The sequence below is a fragment of the Squalius cephalus genome, assembly GCF_949319135.1.
Source record: "Squalius cephalus genome assembly, chromosome: 5".
Classification (NCBI taxonomy): domain Eukaryota; kingdom Metazoa; phylum Chordata; class Actinopteri; order Cypriniformes; family Leuciscidae; genus Squalius; species Squalius cephalus.
In genome coordinates this window covers 49,350,739-49,373,192 of record NC_137126.1, presented here as the reverse complement: position 1 = coordinate 49,373,192, position 22,454 = coordinate 49,350,739, and the positions used below count along the sequence as shown (strand labels likewise).

General features: G+C 44.4%; 1 protein-coding gene across 1 annotated transcript in view; it reads right to left on the bottom strand.

Moving 5' to 3' along the window:
* The window catches only part of LOC307159169 (cytosolic phospholipase A2 gamma-like), a gene marked incomplete at both ends in the record, with an annotated part of 202,050 nt that overhangs the window by 460 nt on the left and 179,136 nt on the right, over nucleotides 1–22,454 (bottom strand). The gene's annotated exons all lie outside the window — the stretch shown is intronic.

Below are 22,454 nucleotides of genomic sequence, written 5' to 3'. Positions count from 1 at the left end.
GGTATAGTCATTCAATGAAATCATCAGGATGAGAACCCCCCCACCGCCAGCATTTTTAATTATCTGTTAATGTGTTTAAAATCCTGTACATTTTAGGTTAGTGTGAATTCTGGTGGTCAATAAGAATGAAAAAAGCAACAAGATTATTATAAAAAAAAAAAAAATCTCTTGTTGTGTTCTACAGAAGAAACAAGTCATGGGTTTGGAATGACATGATATGCGTATATATATTACAGTGAAAGGTTCAGTTCCACTGAAATCCAGTGAAATGATGAGGTTGATGTCTCTCTCTTCTCTCAGCACTGGGAAATAGGGCGAGTTCAGCAACAGTCCAGCGTCTTCATAGTCTCTCGTCTCACTTTCCAGAAGAGCAGGGGGCATTACTTTATCTGAGGGATCACAGCATTATTATATTATTCACAATGAATTTCCAGTTAGCATCTGTCTATGAGTTTCTGTTCTCACCTTTCATGTTGTGAAGAAAGTCATATTTCCTGCCCCAGATCCAATGAACCATGCAATCAAAAATACTCGTCCAAAGACCTGTAAAACATATAGTGGTTTTTAAATTCAGTAAATATTCTGATGTTGTTTTATATTCTGTATATATTTTTAGTTGACTATATGTTTCTTTGGAGAAAAAGCTTTTCATGTTTCTTCATTTTTAATCTTTAAAGTACCTTATTGGATGTCTAAAGGTTCTTCTGTGGCATCAGTCTGTTAAAACCTTTTTTATTAGTACTAATTAGGGATGCACCGATACCACTTTTTCCAGAACGAGTCCGTTACTTTCATTTTTTTGGCACTCGCCGATACCGTTACCGTAACCGAATACCTGTATTTTCACTGCATTTGTAATTTTTATTGTGGAGAAATATGTCTTTTTTTCCGCAGTAGTTTCAATTTTGATATTTTTAGGTCAAACCGTTCTTGTCTGTCAGTCATATAATGCAGGTCTATGGTCACTGTCTCAAAGAGCATGCACAGAGTCCAAATTAAAATAATTCCCCATCGTCCAAATTAAACAATTCCCCATCGTAAGTACACATTGATGGCCTAAGACACGAAACGAGCGGTTTGTGTGAGAAAACGAACAGTATTTATATCGTTTTTAGCTCTTATACACAGCCACGTCCAAGTGATCTGAGGGCGCGCGCGCATCCTGCTGTGTGACGTGTGCGCAGACTGGTGCATAGATATATATACACTAGATGTCGTATAAAAGACATTCGTTCCAATGAACTGCCGTAGACAAGGCGACATCTAGTGTATATATGTCTATGCACCAGTCTGCGCACACGTCACACACCAGGATGCGCGAGCGCCCTCAGATCACTTGGACGTGGCTGTGTACAAGAGTTAAAAAACGATATAAATACTGTTCGTTTTCTCACACAAACCGCTCGTTTCGTGTCTTAGGCCATCAATGTGTACTTACGATGGGGAATTGTTTAATTTGGACGATGGGGAATTGTTTAATTTGGACTCTGTGCATGCTCTTTGAGACAGTGACCACAGACCTGCATTAAATGACTGACAGACAAGAACGGTTTGACCTAAAAATATCAAAATTGAAACTACTGCGGAAAAAAAGACACCTACATCTTGGATGCCCTTGAGGTAAGCTAAAACATACCAAAATTTAATTTCAAAGTGAACTATCCCTTTATGCCTCTCGTCTATTTACTCAGGTATATGACTCTTCTGGTTCCTTAACTAAAATTCCATTGGATATCAATTATGTTTTTTCTCTTACTATTCCAATCTTTATAAATCAGAACCACCTAAAGATGATTCCATCATGGATAGTTTCTTAGATAGTTTTAATATTCCTCGTATTGATTCAGCAGTAGCAGATGATCTTGACAAGCCCCTAGAGTTAGATGCGATTCTGAAAGGTCTCCAGCTTATGCAAAGTGGTAAGGCAGCAGGTCCAGACGGCTTTCCGATTGATTTCTACAAAATGTTTGCCAAAAATCAGGCACCTTTGTTGTTAGATATGTATAATGATTCTTTAGCAAATGGCTCTCTTCCCTTAACTCTCACTCAGGCCTCTATTTCACTCATACTCAAGCAGGATAAGAATCCAGAAGAATGTGGCAATTGGAGGCCCATAAGTTTGTTAAATTCTGATGTCAAACTATTGGCTAAGGTGCTGGCTTGTCATCTGGATCCCTGTCTTCCTAAAATAATCTCTGAAGATCAGACCGGTTTCATTAAGGGGCGACAATTATCATCAAATATTCGACGGCTCTTAAATATTATTTTTTCTCCATCCACCTCTTTATCTAGTGAGATAATCATCTCATTAGATGCAGAAAAGGCCTTTGGCCGGGTTGAGTGGAATTACTTATTCAATATTTTAGATAGATTTGACTTTGGCCCCTTTTTCACGTCATGGATACACCTTCTGTACACTGCTCCTGTTGCTAGTGTGAGAACAAATTTTGTGTGTTCCCAATATTTCCCACTCTCAAGAGGTACTCATCAAGGCTGTCCTCTTTCCCCTCTATTGTTTGCTTTAGCAATAGAACCTCTTTCCATAGCTCTGATAAATTCCCCTCTTTTTTCAGGTATTGTTAGAGGAGGGATAGAACATCGTGTCTCGCTCTACGCTGACGACCTTTTGCTTTTTGTTACGAACCCTGTCGGCTCAGTCTCAGATCTTTTTAATATTTTTAACAATTTCGGTTCTTTTTCTGGTTATAAGCTTAATATAAACAAAAGTGAATGTTTTCCAGTAAACAGCATGGCTAAACAAATCCCAGTGGAGGCCCTGCCTTTTCATAAATCCTCCTCAAACTTTCGTTACTTGGTGGTAAATATTTCACACTCATTTGATCTACTGTATCAATATAATTTCTCCAAATTGCTTACTCAAGTCAAATTAGATTTGCAACGTTGGGATAAGCTACCTCTTACTTTATTTGGTAGAATTCAGACAATCAAAATGAATGGTTTTTGTTCCTTTTTCAGACCCTTCCAGTGTTTTTACCAAAGTCCTTCTTTAAACTGCTGGATGAGGCTATTTCTACTTATATATGGCAGGGCAGACCTCCAAGGCTAAGTAAGCATATCTTCAGAGACATAAAAAGATGGGGGTCTTGCTCAATGCTCTGCCTATTTTTTTTTATTTATTACTGGGAAGCAAATATCAGCAAAATTCACAGTTGGTATAATTCTTCCCATATAGATTGGTGTGTATTAGAAGCGCAGTCTTGCTCTTTGTCCTCGCTCTCTGCTTTGGTGTGTGCTCCTTTGTTCAATCGCCCCTCAAATTACACTTCAAGTCCAGTTGTCTGTTCTTCCCTTAGGATTTGGAGTCAATTCAGACAGCATTTTAAACTTGCGGCTGCTTCTCTTTATGGTCCTATTTGCAATAATCATTTATTTGTGCCCTCAACCTTAGATTTTGGTTATGTTTTATGGAAAAATAGAGGCCTCTCATATTTTTCTGATTTATTTATTGATGGAGTTTTCACAACTTTTTCTGATCTTGCAAAGAATATACCACAGTCTAACTTATTTCGTTTTTTTCAAGTACGCAATTTTGTTCATTCGCACTGTCCTTCCTTTCCAGACTTGTCTGAACCTTCTTTATACGAGAAGTGCTTAATACAGAAACATGGCTCTATATCCATTTTATACTATTAAATTCTTCCTTATGTCTTGCCTTCTTCTTCTCGTTTTACACATCAATGGGAGACAGAACTCAGACTTAGTTTGGATCAGGAATGGTGGGAAGTGGCTGCTGGCAGGGTTAATTCTTCCTCATCCTGTGCCAAACTGAGTCTGATTCAATTTAAGGTTTTCCATAGAACTCATTTTACAAACGTCAAACTAAGCAAGCTATTTCCAGGCGTGGATGTCGCATGCAATAGGTGTTCTCTGGCTCCTGCTGATCATACCCACATGTTTTTTACTTGTCCAAAGCTGGAAGATTTTGGCACTCCTTTTTTGATACTTTTTCTAAAATGCTTAAAGGAGAACTCCGGTCAATTTTAACATTGAGCTCATTTTTTTGTAAATTTGGAGTGCTGTCAGTACAGAGAACAACGACAAAAATCGGCATTGCCTACACCGTGTTATCCTCTTTTTAAAATTTGCACCCTGTTGACTTCAATGGGGCAAGTTTTAAACCTGCTTTTTGCCTCCTAACATCCTTGATGTGTCATTACAAGTGCACCAGCCATGTGAGTGATTCCTTCAGAGTGAACACAGTGAATCTGACTGCAGTAGATGTGAAAGATATGAATAAAAGTGATGTTAATTCAGCCAGCGCTCATACCTGTATTTACATCCTGTTTTCGGTCGAAGTCCACAGTAGTCGATTGTCCAGTTCACGCGCGTGATCATAGGTAACTAAACCTATGCGCGTGAACTCGACAATCGACTACTGTGGACTTCGACTTCATGACACATAAAGGATGTTAAGAGGCTAAAAGCAGGTTTAAAACTTGCCCCATTGAAGTCAACAGGGTGCAAATTCTAAAAAGAGGATAACACGGTGTAGGCAACACCGATTTTTGTCGTTGTTCTCTGTATTGACAGCACTCCAAATTTACAAAAAAATGAGCTCAATGTTAAAATTGACCGGAGTTCTCCTTTAATACTTCCATCGAAACATGCCCTCTGATTGCCATCTTTGGTGTCAAAAATATTTTTTTACGCAATTTAAAACACGCAGCGTATTCATTCAGCTGCATTTTCTTTCCCTGCTCTCCCTCCATCTCTCTGTCACTCACGCGTCTCTCTCACAAGCAATGTTTTGTCTCGCCAAAGCCTTATTTGATCGGTGAGTGATGTACATGACTGCTGCGCTTCATGGGCGGATCTACAGGGGGGCAAGAGGGGGCAGGTGCCTCCCTAACTTTGATGATCCAAAAACTGTACTTGTAAAAACAACCCGCCACTATGTCCACAAGCTTCTCAAAACAGCGAACTAAACAATACATTTACCAAAAGTGAACAATTTAATTTTTAATTTTAAATGTATTATAAGCCCTCCCCCCGCCCCTCAAATACTTAGCTACGTCCCTGATTCAAACGTGCAGAGCAGCGTTCGCTCAGTCTGGCTCACACACAGCGAGTCTGCTGCGGTGCGGTGGCCCTGCAACCCGACTGGAGAGACTGAGCTGCCCCAGAGCCTCTGATGGTGAATTCAGTTTCCCCAGGTGTAGTTTAATCACACGTTTAACTTAAAGTTACATTTGTAATGAATGTATTGTATGCTAAAGACGATTCAGCATCAGCAAAAACAGCGAGTCTATTACGTTAGCCAAAATCAGCGGTCAAATCACTCCCTCGTGATTTGTAAGAGCAATCTTCCCTTTGATTAGCCTAATTTTGATTTTAGTAAAGACAATAACAGCTTAATAAAAAATATAACATTTTGTTTGTATCCATAACTTTTAGTGATGGTCGCCGCGTTAAGCAGACGTATGTAACGTTACAACAATACAGTGCCAGTTAGGAGATCGATCATTTGATTAGCTAATCAGTCCTATTAAATCCAATTCCTCTCAGATATCACAGCAATGAAACCAGGTTACAACTGGATAAATAACAAATACAATAGGATTAAGTATGGGCGTTAATAGTTGGGAGAAAATATGATGCGTAATAATGATTAGATCTGCATTTGGTCTTAAAGAGGCAGCAGTCTAATAAACCTGCGCTGCCGTTTGCTCCATTAATGTGAATCAAACAACAAAAGGCAAAGAGAAAATCAGTCGCAGCTCTTGAATGATATAAGCTTTAATCTATCTATGATAAACTATGCAGTGTTATATTAAATCTGACTTTATTAGATGTCTTTTTAGCCCATATTACTCCTGAACAGTAATGTCAGTAGACATTTTTTGTTTGACCATGTGTTTGTACTTTGTTTTTGGTGTCCTATGTCTTCTGTATATAAAACACAAACGCCCCTTCTGCACCCTTCTGCATAACATAGCCTACATGTTTTATTTGTTTTGTTAAAGCATTGCTTTTTCTTTTGCAATAGATATTTATTTTACATTTCAAAATATAAAGAAATGCACTTGTGAAGTCGAACTGCCTCGGACATGGATCTACACAAAATAGTAGCTTTTTACTTTTATTTGGGCTTTCAACAAAAAGAAAATTCGAGGTGCCAATCTACCATCATGCATTACCATGGCGTTGCCTATATATAGACTATAGACGAGCACACAGACTCCGCCGGAGTAGGTTCACAATCTGATCGAAACTTTATGTGGCAGTGTTTTTGACGTGTTTTCGTGCTCGTCTATAATAGGCAACACTATGGGTCGAGAACACTTAACAGTAACTACACTGATTCCCTCTTCACCGTTCTGGATACATTTTAAGTGCATCATTCTGTATCCAATCATGTGGCCGGATCCCGTTGTTTCCTCAGATATAAAGCTGGCTACCTCCATCCAGTCTGAAAAGTGTTTTCGCCTAAAGTCTATTCCGGCGCAGTATATTTTGTAACGTCCTAAGACAAATGGTAATGCCATGTTGGTGGATTAGCACCTGTAGAATGTCCTTTTGTTGAAAGCCCAGATAAAAGTAAAAAGCTATGTTTAGATCCATGTCAGAAGCACTTCACGAGCGCAGGTCTTTACTAAAAAAAATTACGACTTTATTCTCGTAATGTTTCGACTTCAATCTCGAAACATTTCGACTTTAATCTCGAAACATTTCGACTTTATTCTCGAAACATTTTGACTTTAATCTCGAAATGATAGCATTTTTTTTTTTCAGATTTTTTTTTTTTTTTCAGATTTTTTTTTTTTTTACGTTGCGGTTCGACTTTAATCTCGAAACGTTTCGACTTTAATCTCGAAACGTTTCGACTTTAATCTCAATGATAGCATTTTTTTTTTTTTTTTCAGATTTATTTCTTTTTTTACAGATTTTTTTTTTTTTTTTACGTTGCGGTTCAGGGCTTCTGTAGGTATCAGTGATTTCAGGCCCAAAAATATATATATTTTTTTCCTAACGATCCTCTAGCTGCCCGTTTGCTGTTTGTTTGCTGGCTTAATGAATAGATGCTCAGCTTCTCATCTGCGGTGATGCGTGTTCCAGTAGCGTCGTCATATCTGGCTATAATATTACATAGCCTATTACACGCTCTCACACGTTTATTTTTTTAGCATTTTTGGGAGGACTACAATTTACATATGTGGTTTCAACAACCAGATGCATTTACACTTGTCCAGTTTCGTCTGGAATGCGGCCCAGACCTCCTCCTGAAGTGGTTTGAGCGATCGGATTCAAATCCGTCTCGAATGCGTTTCGAGGGCATTTACACCTGGTCTTTTCACGATAGGATAACTATCCCATCTGAGAAAACGCATGAAGTGGCCAGGTGTAAACAGCCTCCATCCATCCATCTTCCTCCGCTCATCCGGGGCCGGGTCGTGGGGGCAGCAGTCTAAGCAGAGATGCCCAGACTTTCCTCTCCCTAGACACTTCCTCCAGCTCTTCCGGGGGGACACCGAGGCGTTCCCAGGCCAGCCGGGAGACATAGTCTCTCCAGCATGTCCTAGGTCTTCCCCGGGGTCTCCTCCCAGTGGGACGCGCCCGGAACACCTTCCTGGGAAGGCGTCCAGGAGGCATCCGGAACAGATGCCCGAGCCACCTTAGCTGACCCCTCTCGAGGTGGAGGAGCAGCGGCTCTACTCTGAGCTCCTCCCGAGTGACCGAGCTTCTCACCCTATCTCTAAGGGATCGCCCAGCCACCCTGCGGAGAAATCTCATTTCGGCCGCCTGTATCCGGGATCTTGTTCTTTCGGTCATGACCCAAACTCATGACCATAGGTGAGAGTAGGAACGTAGATTGACCGGTAAATCGAGAGCTTCGCCTTGCGGCTCAGCTCTTTCTTCACCACGACAGACCGGTACATCGACCGCATTACTGCAGAAGCTGCACCGATCCATCTGTCAATCTCCCGTTCCATCCTTCCCTCACTCGTGAACAAAACCCCAAGATACTTAAACTCCTCCACTTGAGGCAGGAACTCTCCACCAACCTGAAGTGGGCATGCCACCCTTTTCCGACTGAGGACCATGGCCTCGGATTTGGAGGTGTTGATTCTCATCCCAGCCGCTTCACACTCGGCTGCAAACTGTCCCAGTGCATGCTGAAGGTCCCGGTTTGATGAAGCCATCACGACAACATCCGCAAAGAGCAGAGACGAAATCATGTTGTCACCAAACCTGACACCCTCCGGCCCCTGGCTGCGCCTAGAAACTCTGTCCATAAAAATTATGAACAGAACCGGCGACAAAGGGCAGCCCTGCCGGAGTCCAGCATGCACCGGGAACAAGTCTGACTTAAGCCGGTCGCACACCGGACGCGCAGCTCAGCGCCGCGCAGCGCAGCGCCACGTCTTTTAAATTCGAACACATTATTCTCTATGAGAGTACACACACCGGCGGCGTCTGTCCGCGGCGCCCAGCAACGGCTCAGGACCGTGTTCAAAACCCTGCCGCGCCACACAGCGCCATTTACATAGTTTTATATTAAATTTATATTTATGTGTCTCAAATCGTAGTTAATGTATATACGGACTTAACCCCGTGCTGCAATATACATTTAGTTTTAAATTTATTTACAGAAATCAGAAAATTGCTGATGCTAACGGATTTTCACGTGACAGTTGTCCTAGACGTGGCGTGGCACGGCGCTGAGCTGCGCGTCCGGTGTGCGGCCCACTTTACTGCCAGCAATGCGAACCAAGCTCCTGCTTTGGTCGTACAGGGACCGGACAGCCCTTAGTAAAGGTCCCCGGACCCCATACTCCCGGAGCACCCTCCACAGGCCGCCACGAGGGACACAGTCGAATGCCTTCTCCAAATCCACAAAGCACATGTGGACTGGTTGGGCAAACTCCCATGAACCCTCCAGCACCCTGTAGAGGGTATAGAGCTGGTCCAGTGTTCCACGGCCTGGACGAAAACCACACTGTTCCTCCTGAATCCGAGGTTCTACTATCGGCAGTATTCTCCCCTCCAGTACCCTGGCATAGACTTTCCCAGGGAGGCTGAGAAGTGTGATCCCCCTGTAGTTGGAACACACCCTCCGGTCCCCCTTCTTAAAAAGAGGGACCACCACCCCGGTCTGCCATCCCAGAGGCACTGTCCCCGACCGCCACGCGATGTTGCAGAGGCGTGTCAGCCAAGACAGCCCCACAACATCCAGAGACTTGAGGTACTCCGGGCGGATCTCATCCACCCCCGGTGCCTTGCCACCGAGGAGTTTCTTGACTACCTCGGTGACTTCAGCTTGGGTGATGGACGAGTCCACCTCTGAGCCCTCAGCCTCTGCTTCCTCAATGGAAGACGTGACGGCGGGATTGAGGAGATCCTCGAAGTATTCCTTCCACCGTCCAACAACATCCCCAGTTGAGGTCAACAGCTGCCCACCTCCACTGTAAACAGCGTTGGTAGGGCACTGCTTCCCCCTCCTGAGGCGCCGGACGGTTTGCCAGAATCTCTTCGAGGCCAGCCGATAGTCCTTCTTCATGGCCTCACCGAACTCCTCCCAGGCCCGAGTTTTTGCCTCCACAACCACCCGGTACCCGTCAGCTGCCTCAGGAGTCCCGCAAGCCAACCAGGCCCGATAGGACTCCTCCTTCAGCTTGACTGCATCCCTTACTTCCGGTGTCCACCACCGGGTTCGGGGATTGCCGCCTCGACAGGCACCGGAGACCTTACGGCCACAGCTCCGACAGGCCGCTTCGACAATGGAGGTGGAGAACTTGGTCCACTCGGACTCAATATCTCCAGCCTCCCTCGGGAACCGGTCGAAGCTCTGCCGGAGGTGAAGATCCCTCTGAGAGGAGACTCGGCCAAACGTTCCCAGCAGACCCTCACAATACGCTTGGGTCTGCCGAGTCTGTCCAGCTTCCTCCCCCGCCATCAGATCCAACTCACCACCAGGTGATGATCAGTTAAGAGCTCCGCCCCTCTCTTCACCCGAGTGTCCAAGACATACGGCCACAGGTTAGATGAAACGACCACAAAGTCGATCATCGACCTACGGCCTAGGGTGTCCTGGTGCCACGTGCATTGGTGGACACCCTTATGCTTGAACATGGTGTTCGTTATGGACAAACTGTAACTAGCACAGAAGTCCAATAACTGAACACCGCTCGGGTTCAGATTAGGGGGCCGTTCCTCCCAATCACGCCCCTCCAGGTATCACTGTCACTGCCCACGTGGGCATTGAAGTCCCCCAGTAGAACGACGGAGTCCCCAGTTGGAGCACTTTCCAGCGCCCCTCGCAGAGACCCCAAGAAGGCCGTGTACTCTGCACTGCCGTTTGGCCCGTAGGCACACACGACAGTGAGAGACCTATCCCCGACCCGTAGGAGCAGGTTAAACGACCCTCTCGTTCACCCGGGTGAACTCCAACACATGGCGGCTGAGCTGGGGGGCTATAAGCAAACCCACACCAGCCCGCCGCCTCTCACCATGGGCAACTCCAGAGTGGTGAAGAGTCCATCCTCTCTCGAGGAGTGTGGTTCCAGAGCCCAAGCCGTGCGTGGAGGGGATCCCGACTATCTCTAGTCGGAACCTTTCAACCTCACGCACAAGCTCAGGCTCCTTCCCGCCAGCAGGGTGATGTTCCACGTCCCTAAAGCTAGATTCCGTGTCCAGGGATCGGGTTGTCGAGGCCCCCGCCTTTGACTGCCGCCCGATCCTCTCAGCACCGGCCCCTTACGGTCCCTCCTGCAGGTGGTGAGCCCACAGGAAGGCGGCCCCACGTTGCTCCTTCGGGCTGAGCCCGGCCGGACCCCGTGGGGGGAGGCCCGGCCACCAGGCGCTCGCATACGAGCCCCAACCCTGGGCCTGGCTCCAGGGTGGGGACCCGGCTGCGCCATACCGGGCGACGTCACGGTCCTCGGTTTAATTTTTCTCATAAGGGGTTTTTGAACCGCTCTTAGTCTGACCCGTCGCCTAGGACCTGTTTGCCTTGGGAGTCCCTACCAGGGACATATAACCCCGGACAACATAGCTCCTAGGGTCATTCAGGTACTCAAACCCCTCCACCACGTTAAGGTGGCAGTTCAAGGAGGGGTGTAACAGGCTGTAAACAGCCTTTTAGTCATCATTTGGGTAGCACACATATTCTGAATGCCTTCGGCAGAATTCAAATGAGCCATTTTAATCTAGATTAATTCCAAGATTACAGTGAGATTAATCTAGATTAAAAAAATGAATCTATGCCCACCACTAATATATATATATATATATATATATATATATATATATATGTGTGTGTGTATATGTGTGTATGTGTATGTGTGTGTATTGAAGACTCAAATTTCGTCATTTAATGTTGTTTTTACTATTATTATTACTTTTTATTAATATTCATAATCATTTGTACTTATTGTATTTTGTGAAGATGTAAGAGAAAGGGAGACTTTGGACTTTGAATGTGTGCTGGACTGAAATGTATATGCAGTGTTTCACCAAGCATAGCATAAGGGTATACATTCCAACATTAATGGAAACCATATTATATTATATGTTTCTCTGGTAATGTACTGTATGTGTTCCTATGGTGAAGTAGTTTTTTCCTTGGTTAGAAGTATAAAGACTGAGCCCTTTGTCCGAAAGGCAGAGAAGATGATGAGAAACTAGAAAGAGGACTTTTGTTTGGTCCATTGCCTCTTCTCCCGATGACTTATATAATTAAATAAATAAGAGATCTCTTGGCAAAATCACTGGTGTCTGTTATATATATATATATATATATATATATATATATATATATATATATATATATATATGCCTACTTTTGGCAGGAAGGATTTGGCAGGAAGGATTGTGGGTGTTTACGTTTTATTCTTCCCCTTATTTATTCATTTTTATTATTATTGTATTATTATTATTGTATTATTTATTTATTATTATTTTTAGCGCAATTTTCCTACGGACAAAATTGCGATTGTTAACTCATGATTTCTGTTCTGTCTGTGCGCACCAATCTTGCACTTCTATCTCCTCCTCAACCAGACCACCTAGAGACTTCGGGTTTTCGGCATTATGTTAAGGAAGGTCTAATCTCGGGAACGCACAAAAAAAAAAAAAAAAACATAAAAAGATTTACTATCTCTTAGTGTTGTGATCCCATGACGTCAGAAAATTGCGCTAAAACACTCACTGAGTTTTTATTACTTGTTTTCGTGTGTAATTCTGTTTTATTTTCCTCCTCGGGGTGGGTGGGGTTGGGGGTTGGGTGGGACAAGGTTTACTGAGGGTTATAGATTGTTCATGTTTGTGTCCATCCTTAGTAGTTGGGGAAAAAAAGGAAAAAAGGAATGTATACATTTATTAAAATTGCTATACCCTATGTATATGAATAAAAAAAACTCACTTGCACACGTCAGTCGTCTTAGCTGCTCTGTTTTTTAATCGCTCTGTGCTCTGGCTGTGTAATTTCTCAGGAATTTTGCTAGCTGTATTTATCAACCTCCACCCTACAGAAGATAAAACTTTTCCCAGAAACATCTGTTATTCAGCTGCCTTTCTTTACTTCACACTCGATCACCTCTCTTCCTTATGGAAGACCATTTACACTGCATAAGAAAAGAAAAGTAAATCATAAAAAAAGACATAATTATTACACAATAAGTTGAATTTATGAGATATTAATTCTTATTTGTAAGATAAAGAGCCATAAATATGAAACAATATGCAGTGTTTCCCCTATTAATTTTTCCAGCAGCGGTGCTGTTACGTGGCGGAGGTTGTTACCGAAGCCCCTCGCGGGGGGTCCGGGGGCATGCACCCCCCTAAATTTTTTTTTTAATAACCCCTTAAAGATACATCATCATGTAACTAGTACTTTTATTTATTTGATCCTGTTGACATTTGGAACATTAAATCCAAATGAAACTTTTCATTAGTTTAAAAGGTGACTAGCTTGCATTGCCTATTTTACTTCACTAACCTCCAAGGACGTGCAAAGAGTTCATCTGGGGGGCAGGGGCTCAAATGTAAGAAAGGGGAATTAATCGCATTTCCCCCAAACTTGTAGAATCACTAATTAAATTAAACAACACACAAAAAAGGGGAAAAAAGAAAAATGTCCACACAAATTGGACAGAAAATAGCCCTATATTACAATATAAAACATCAGTATATTATTCTTCATTCAGTTCTATGCAACATAGGCTACTCAGATTTAACAGATTTATTTTTTGACAAATTATCAAAATAAAGTATAGTCATACAAAGCTCAATTATTACCAGAGCATGTGATCATAATTTTTCCATTCTTGCCCAGCATGGCTATACCAGCTCAGCAAACAGAAGTCAAAGAAATGTCACGTTATTTGAGCGGAATTTGCTTTTCCAGTGCATGATCGGTAGCCTAGATGATTGGAGCGTTTGGGCCATTAAGGAGCAGAACGCGCAGCGCAAACACGGAGCGGAACATTGAGCAGAGAGTGCAGTGCGCCGACACACACTCACACACACGGAACGGAGAGCACGGCGCAAACACGGAGCGGAAAAGACCCGCACGTGAAGTTACTACACAAGCTGCGCGAGAATGAAACCTGATCGCCGAACACGGAGGGGCGGGACGGCATATTTTCCATAGACAGTAAAAAAATGGACACAGCGACCCCATAAACTTCAACGAGAAAAGTTTTACTGCTTTCTCCTTTTCACGTTTCCCTTTCGTAAAGGGAACTCCCGCTGCATCGATACTCGATACTTTGGGGAATGCCTTCGGCATGAAGAGTCTGAAGTCAACTATGGAACTATTCCAATCTTGATTGGTGCAACGTCACCCGTGACGTCGCATGTGACGGTGATCCGGAAGCTACAAAAGATCAGATCAGATTCAACTTTATTGTCATTGCACAAGTACAACCTGTACAACGAAATGCGAAAAAGTACAACCTGTACAACGAAAAAGGGTCACAGGAACCAGGAAATGTTAGCTTCTGGTCTTCAGCAAGCGCTCTATGTCATCTTGCCTGTTCTATTTGGTGTTGTTTGTCCCGTGAAAAGAGTATTATTTATGGCAAATAAAGAGAAGCTATTCAGGCAGTGTGCGTCCCCTTGCCCACGTTATTAAAGCGAGGGTGACACACACTCGCTTTGTGTAGTTTGTCTGGGAGTGGAGCATGCACGGGCGGTGCTCGAGGGCGCTGTCTGTGCAAACTGTTTTCAATGAAAAAGCTCCGCTCCCGTTTGAGCTTGTTCGATCAATTAGATCAGGCTCGCGTTTCCAGTGGATCAGGTCCCGCGTCTGTTGAGGCAGCGCGCCGCTTGTGTGCATGGGATTCGCACGTGGGGCTGGCATATGATACTGAGACGGTTGCGACCCTTTCTCAGTGTTTATTAACCAGCTCCACTGGTCTCGCGCACGGTTCGGAAGCCCGCGCTGCGGCTTCTTCCGACCGTGTTAAAGACACAGCGTTTAATTTATCTGGCTCCGAGGAGTTAGATATTATCTATCAACACTGAATCACGTGGATATGGGGATTCGCCACCCCATATTCCCGTTAGTGAGGAGTTGCTGGAGGTTGTTGCAGGGCAGTGGTTAAATTAAATGTTAAATCACCATATAATAAGCAGGAAGCGACTAAGAAAAATAAAATGAATGAGCGCTTCCTGCAGACCCAGTCACAATCTTCGTGTCAGAGCCTTCCCTTTTTTCACTGATCTCCATACTGAGGTATCAAGATCGTGGAAAAATCCATTTTCATCTCAATTATTTTCCCCCATGTATATATTTACTCATCCATTAGGGAATCTAATGAAAATGGTTATGAGGTGATGGCTCTGGTTGAGGAATATTTTGCGAAATATTTTTTCCCCGACATTGCATCACCCCTGATAGCTCAGACACTTCCCTCCAAATCTCGTACATCGAATTTGTTAGGGAAAGCATATGGCGGTGGTCGAGCCGGTGCATGCCCACACACGATGGGGTTATTACAGGCATACCTGGCTGACCTCCTCAAGTATGTGGATGATAACTGGGAGGTCTCACTCAATGGTATTAATGAATTTCGTAGAGTAGCTGACTTATCTCTCCGTATTATTAAAGAGACGGCCCGTGCTATTGGCCGTTCTATGGCAGCACAGACATTTATGGCTTAATCGCTTGTGGATCATGGAGAAAGACAGGGCTTTCCTTCCCGATGCTCCCCTTTCACCTTCTGGCCTCTTTGGCGACGCGGAACAAGAACCGTTGTCGAGAGGCTTCAGAAGGCAGAGCGACAATCAGCTATCCCCAGTTGTCAGTCCAGGTCTCATGGGGTCGCTGCCAGGGGGCAGCCTTATGGGACAGCCGCCAGCTCCTCATATTTTGAGAAGGTTTCCTCTCGTGCCCCCCCCCCCCCCCCCCGTATAAGGCTTGGGGCCAGAAGAAACATTCTCGCACGAAGCTCTCCATACCGAAGACAGGTCTGAGGACCGTCTCTCAGGCTAAGAGGGCTTCAACTAAGAGGTCTTGTCGTAACACGCAGACCCTTATGGGCGTTCCCCCAGGAGAGCGAGTACAGGAGTCTCGCCCCCTTATGCAGCCCTTAGGAAATCGATGTTTGCTTCCCGCTGCTGATGGCACTTCGGGACACATCGGCTTCCAGCGAACACAAATCGCAGTATCTGCCCGAAGACGTTGCGGCCCTGTCGAGTTCGCCGCCTCTCAGGAGGTCTGTAGAGAGCATATTTCGGTTAGTTCCTGCCAGTTAGCTGCTTCAGGTCACTGAAGCCATTTGGAAATTTATAGCCGAGGCCAGTATCGAGGGACTGGTCCCCATAATGGCATATTTAGACACCCCGAGGGGGTCTTCAAAATATAGCCTAGGGGGTCCTGCTTACAGTGGAGCTAATATACAAATATTATCTACTAAGGGTGGTTCACATGTCAGCCAGCCCTGAGCAGGGTCGGTTTTTGGAACAGGAAGTCTAGTCCCTCTTAACACAGGAAACCTCAAAGTGGGCTCTTCCTTGGTTACGGGAGCCCGGGTTCTACAGCTGGCACTTCATAGTTCCTATGAGGGGGGGAGTTAGGCCTTATTTTGGATCTCAGGGTACTGGATCAACCTCCGAGGGGGTTCAGATTTAAGTTACCGACTGTTAGTCAGACCAGCTCCGAGGACTGGTCTGTCTTGATAGATCCACAAGCTCCCTAACTCCTCTTTCCCTTCTAACCCCATCACAGGAAGTTTCCGAGATCCGCTTTTTGGGGGAAGAGCGCATCAGTTCTGGACTCTTCCAGTCGGCCTAGCCTTATCCCCTCGCACCTTCACTAAATGTATGGACACGACCCTTGCTCCATTGAGACTTCAGGGGGTCCGTATCTTATAGATGACTGGCTCATTTTGGCTCAGTCGAAAGGAACTAGCAATTCAACATCAAGATGTTGTTTTGCGTCATCTGAGGGGCGTGGGGTTGAGACTCAAGGTGAAGAAAAGTTCCTTAACTCCTCTTCAGAGGACTACGTCCCTGGGAGTAGAGTGGGACTTAGTCACGATGCGGGCACAAGTGTCTCCTGCTCGTATAAATACTATCTTAAACACAATGAAGAGTATTAGGTTAGGCCAGGCTATCACTGTCAAACACTTTTAAAGAGTTTTGGGTCTTATGGCTGCAGCTTCCACGGTAGTACCCTTTGGTCTGCTCCATATGAGGGCCTTGCAGTGGTGGCTCAGGAACAAGGGATTTTCTCCTCTGGGAAACCCTTTTCGTATGATCAGAGTTACGCGCAGTTGCCTTCGTTCTCTTGTCATATGGAAGGAACCATGGTTCCTGTCTCAGGGCCCGGTTTTGGGAGCACCATGTGAGAGAAGGACTCTGACCACGGATGCGTCCCTCACGGGCTGGGGTGCGGTTATGGAGGGCCGTTACACCCGAGGTACTTGCAAGGACCATCATCTCACATTGCATATTAATCGCTTGGAGATGTTGGCCGTATTTTTTGCCCTGAGGCACTTCCTTCCTACCTCAGAGGCCATCATGTTCTTGTTAGGACAGATAATATGTCGGTGGTCTCTTATATCAACCGCCAAGGAGATTTGAGATCTCGCCCTCTTTGTAGACTGGCGCATAAAATTCTTCTTTGGTCCCAGGACAAATTTCTCTCTGTCAGATCTATTTATATTCCTGGGTTGAAAATATGGGAGCAGACATCCTGTCGAGGCAGGGGCTGAGGCCCGGGGAATGGCGGCTCCAGCCTGAAGTGGTTGAGCTTATATGGAGAGAGTTTGGCCGGGTGGAGGTTGACCTGTTCGCTTCTCATGAGAACTCTCATTGCCCGCTCTGGTACTCTCTCTCACATCCAGCTCCTTTGGGCTTGGATGCCATGGTACAGATGTGGCCGAGGTCACGTCTGTATGCTTTTCCCCCGATCGGGGTGCTCCCTGGGGTTCTAGAAAGGGTCAGGAGGTACGGAGTGAGACTACTCCTTTTAGCTCCGTATTGGCCGGCCCGAATTTGGTTTTCGGACCTTCTTAGTCTCTTGGAGAGTCCTCCATGGAAAATTCCTATTAGGAGAGATCTTCTGTCTCAGGCTGATGGTACATTATTTCATCCTCGACCAGAGTTATGGAGACTATGGGTCTGGCCCCTGAGGGGGTCCCACCCATAATTAGGTTGCCCTTTCCACCGAGGTGGTCAGGACATCCATACTAGAACCCCACTCTACTAGGAACTAAACAATTAAGTTAGGGAGGGCACTGAACCCAGTTTATTACTGCCCACTGGCTTCAGTACTGGTGTTCCATCCCGCTCTCTAACGGGATCTCCTGTTCATGCTTAGGGCCTCTGTGGCGGCCTCAGTGCCCTCTGCAAGCCTCTAAGGGTGTTCTCGAAAGGACGTTCCCACTGAAACTCCATGTTCCTGTAGATTGGAGGATGAATCCTTTTCATCCAGCCTATTGGCATCAGGCTGATGGGTTATCCCTGGCACCCATCATGTCCTGTGGGTGAGGTATACGAATATATATTTGAGATATATAAGTATATATAGGAGAATCTATTGAGTCTGCTTCCTGCTCGTCTTACTCCCTGGAAGAGTGGTGGTGCTGCCCGCTCTTACTTGCTAGTGTGGGAGCCACTCAATGTTATTTTTGTCCGGTACTGAGGTACCTGTAGGCAATGTTAAGATTCTTCGGGTATTCGTTCCTCCTTCGCATGTGTCGGATGGTCAAGGTCGTAGCCTTTGAGGTTCCTACATTAGGCCTCAGGCTGAGAGGAGTCAGTCCATCTAGTTATGCATCAAGGGTTAGGAGCTATTCCCTTTATTAAGAGTACAGTTGGTTATCTAAAACCACTCATATCTGAAGTACAAGGTGCGCTTTTGCCTTCACCTCTCATCTAATATTTTCTACTGTCTGGGGCTCCCATCCATGAGGTCAGTCGAGCCTCCAGCTCCAGACCTCCCCTTCTTGCACCAAATCTTATGACAAGCTAGTTTGGATCTGCCCTCTACTCATTCTATCGTCCGTGAGTGTACCAGATGCTTTATACCAGGGCGTTTTTTCTCTCAGTGTGGCGGCGTGGGTGTTCGTTCCCCAAAGTATCGATGCAGCGGGAGTTCCCTTTACGAAAGGGAACGTCTCGGGTTACGTATGTAACCCTCATTCCCTGAGTAGGGAACGAGACGCTGCATCCCTCGGCCACACTTGGCCCCTGAGAACGACTTGCTTTGACCAATTAGAAGCTAACATTTCCTGGTTCCTGTGACCCTTTTGTAGCTTCCGGATCACCGTCACATGCGACGTCACAGGTGACGTTGCACCAATCAAGATTGGAATAGTTCCATAGTTGACTTCAGACGCTTCATGCCGAAGGCATTCCCCAAAGTATCGAGTATCGATGCAGCGTCTCGTTCCCTACTCAGGGAACGAGGGTTACATACGTAACCCGAGACGTTTTTTTTTCTTTTTTTTTTTTTCCTTTCCACGCTTGCTCACTCTTCACTCTCCCGTGGCATCTGTCGTTGTGGTGCCGCGTCACTTTATGAGCCCGCTTGCCGCGAATGTGAATGGCCCCTTATGGCAACATGACATTAGCCTAATCAAAAATATTTCCATTTGTGGCTCTTTCCTCCTTTCTTGTCAACAATTGGATTCAGAGCCATCGCATTAGCAGCGCCGCCGGTCGCCATGTTTCAGTGTTTTTAGGTGTGCAAGTGAATGTCGTGATATTACTGATGAAGATTTTGCAGCGGCGCTGAAAGTCCAGCGGTGGCGCTGCGCCGCTGCTTAATACATTGTAGGGGAAACACTGATATGATGTTTTATTTAAAAAGTTCGGGAGGAGCACGTTCAGATAATTAACACAAGTGGAGAGCACTCAGCAATCAATGATAATAAGAGGTATATATAGATACAGCCGTCTCACCTCAATCCATTGACAGTTTAGCAGCATCCCTCCACCACCCCTTCTCCACACTTCTAGTCCTAACCTTCAGGAGAAGGCAGTGGATTTGTCTAATGTGCCCGTTGAGTACTTTGACCTGAAGGAAGTGTTTGATAAGTCCCATGCTGTGTCTCTTCCTCCGCATCGACCCTATGACTGTGCCATAGATTTACTGCCAGGTAAGTCTCCGCCTAAGGGCAAATTATACTCGCTTTCTGGCATTTTGAATACTTGGTCATTCCTTTCGGCCTGTCCAACTCCCCAGCAGTTTTCCAGGCACTCATCAATGATGTGTTGAGAGATATGGTTGATCAGTTCATATAATGTCTACCTGGACGACAATATAGATTTTTTAATCTTCTCTTCAGGAACACGTAAAGCATGTCGGACAAGTGCTTCAGAGGCTGCTAGAGAATGGGCTTTTTGTCAAGGCGGAGAAATGCGAGTTTCATGCACAGTCTGTTCCTTTCTTAGGGTACATCATCTCGTCTGAGGGAGTGCGTATGGATCCTGACAAGGTTAAGGCTGTGGTAGATTGGCCAAGTCCAGATTCCCATAAGGTTCTACAGAGGTTTCTGGGGTTTGCCAATTTCTATCGGTGTTTCATTCGCAATTTCAGCCAGCTAACCGCACCTCTGACTGCCTTGACCTCCCCCAAGACAATGTTCAGGTGGTTCGATACAGCTGAAGCTGTCAGGGTCCCCGCGGATCCTTAAAAAGTCTTGAAAGATCTTAAATTAGATTTTTTAAATTTAAGGCCATAAAAAGTCTTAAAAATGATTTTTTTTAAAAATTTCTTATTTTTACTTATGAAAGGTCTTAAATTTTAGATGACACTTGACTTAGACTTATCTAAATGCTTTCGAAATTAAAACTATCTAATAGCGTTGGCCTACGTATTATTTTTTTAATTCTATCTTGGTGGATTTGCTTGTTCACGTGACAATTCGCGTCACTTACGGCAGCATATTAGCCTACGTCTGTCTCCTGAGAGGAGAGAAGAAAACGAGTAAATGTCAGTTCAATTGTAAGTTCATTCTTTATGTGCTTAGGAGTGTGCGATATTGTCTATGAACTATGATGATATTGTAATCATTGTTTTAACTCTGTACAAGGCACTGCGAGGGCGAGCTGGCATTGCGTTTGTCTCATGCTTGCTTTCACTGCGTGATGTCAGTGCAGTTATAGATGTCCCCAAATGAGTTTTTGTCTTATATTTATATCATATTATGTTGTTATATTAGAATATCACATGAGCAAGAGTGCCGTTTTCCTGTGCACAATTGCAAATGTGCTATTTATTTTATACAACAGTTAAATTAACAATAAAGTTAACATTGTGAGTTACTTTTTGGACACAATATTGTCAATTTTCACTTTATATCGCCGATGAGAATTTCAAAATGAAGCCGTGGTCCAACAGACAGCGTTTTTTTTTTTTTTTTTTTTTTTTTTGAAATCCGCGTTTTGAACGAATCATTTTAAAGGAGTCATAATGTTGTTTTAACTTTGGTACCCAATGCTCTATTATAGTCTTTCAGGCACTTCTAAAAAAGAAAAGTGGAAAAAAAATCAACACAGAGCCCCTCAGACCCTTATTTCTAAAGGCATTATTGTCTCGCGAGATCTGATGCGATGTTTTGGCTGTCGTGGACGGTCATTATAATAATGCAAATGAGGAGCGCGTTGATTGGTTGCAGGAAGGAGGGGGGTTGACACCGCAGGTAACTCTTTAGCATATCATTACAAACTGACATGGCGCAAAGTGTCAATGAACCCGACCCGGCCGCGACATATGGGATTCAACCGTACATGTTTGAGCCGGACTCTGAACCAGAGCTGGAAAGTGAAGATGTAGAGTCGATGGAAGGACGTTCTACATCAAGATGTCTCTGAATGGTAAAGACAATCATTTTGACTGAGACATACATTAACATCAGTAACGAGCAAAAACGTGTGTTGCTATTTTCTCCCACATAAATTTACCTTTTATTTAATGTAGATTACATTAACGGAGATGTAGTTTTTTTTTGTTTTTTTTTATCAGCTTACAGTGGTTTTGAGATTTTTACTATCATGTGGTGTTTTTGCCTTGTTTCACGTTGTGGTTATTTAGACATTCAATATTTTTCTTCTTTAGACATGCAACGTGATGTTATACTTGCATTTAAACAGTTTTAGCCACTGAGCATGGACTCCTGTACCGTCACTACTGTAGATGCTAGTGTAAAACAAAGTGGAAAGATGTGGCTAGCATTCGTAGAGTCCATTCCCCGTGTTTATCTCGAAGGTAACGTTACATACAATAGCCGCATTAGCAGTTAGCTGCTATTTGTTAACCACAGTAGAGCAATACAAACACAGTCTTACCTTTTCAATTTCTGGCAAGTCCCTGATGGTTGGGATGGCACCTTTTCCCAAACGGAGCTTCGAGGCCAAGTTCGCCTGATTTTGCCCCAAATTTGTAAATGATTCCGGTGTAAAATGTTTATCACACACACCTAACGATACGCCACTTGAAAGAGTTGTTGGGACAGCGTCATTAAAAATGAATTTCCTCCACTGTTCCCTGATAGTTTCGTCCGTTTTTGGTAGATAAAACACATTTGCATGTTGTTTGTGGCAGTCACCCACAGAGCATCTCAGGTGTAGGCTACACTCGGTTTCTCCATCTTTCTCGAGTCGACTAAACTGAATCTGAGGGGGAGAGGGGCGGGCTTCCCGCGGCATAGGTTTGCGGTGTCCATATTTGGTATATCCTCCCCCGTCTTGACGTCAAGAGGGGGAAGAAATCAAAATCTCGTTTTTTCGTGCCCGTGCACGTGGCCTATTTTACAAACCCTGAGGTAAACAAACGCTTCACTTTTAAATATCGGCTTCCCGGCCAGTGTACAATCATTATGCAATCATAACATACATTGATTCTCGTGGAAAAGTGAAATTTCTACATTATGACTCCTTTAACGATTCAATGAACAATAACTTGTTTTTTGAATGAATCAGCCGTTTGAGCAAATCGGTTGAATAAATTACTCCAACGACTCGCTTATTAAGACAGTGAC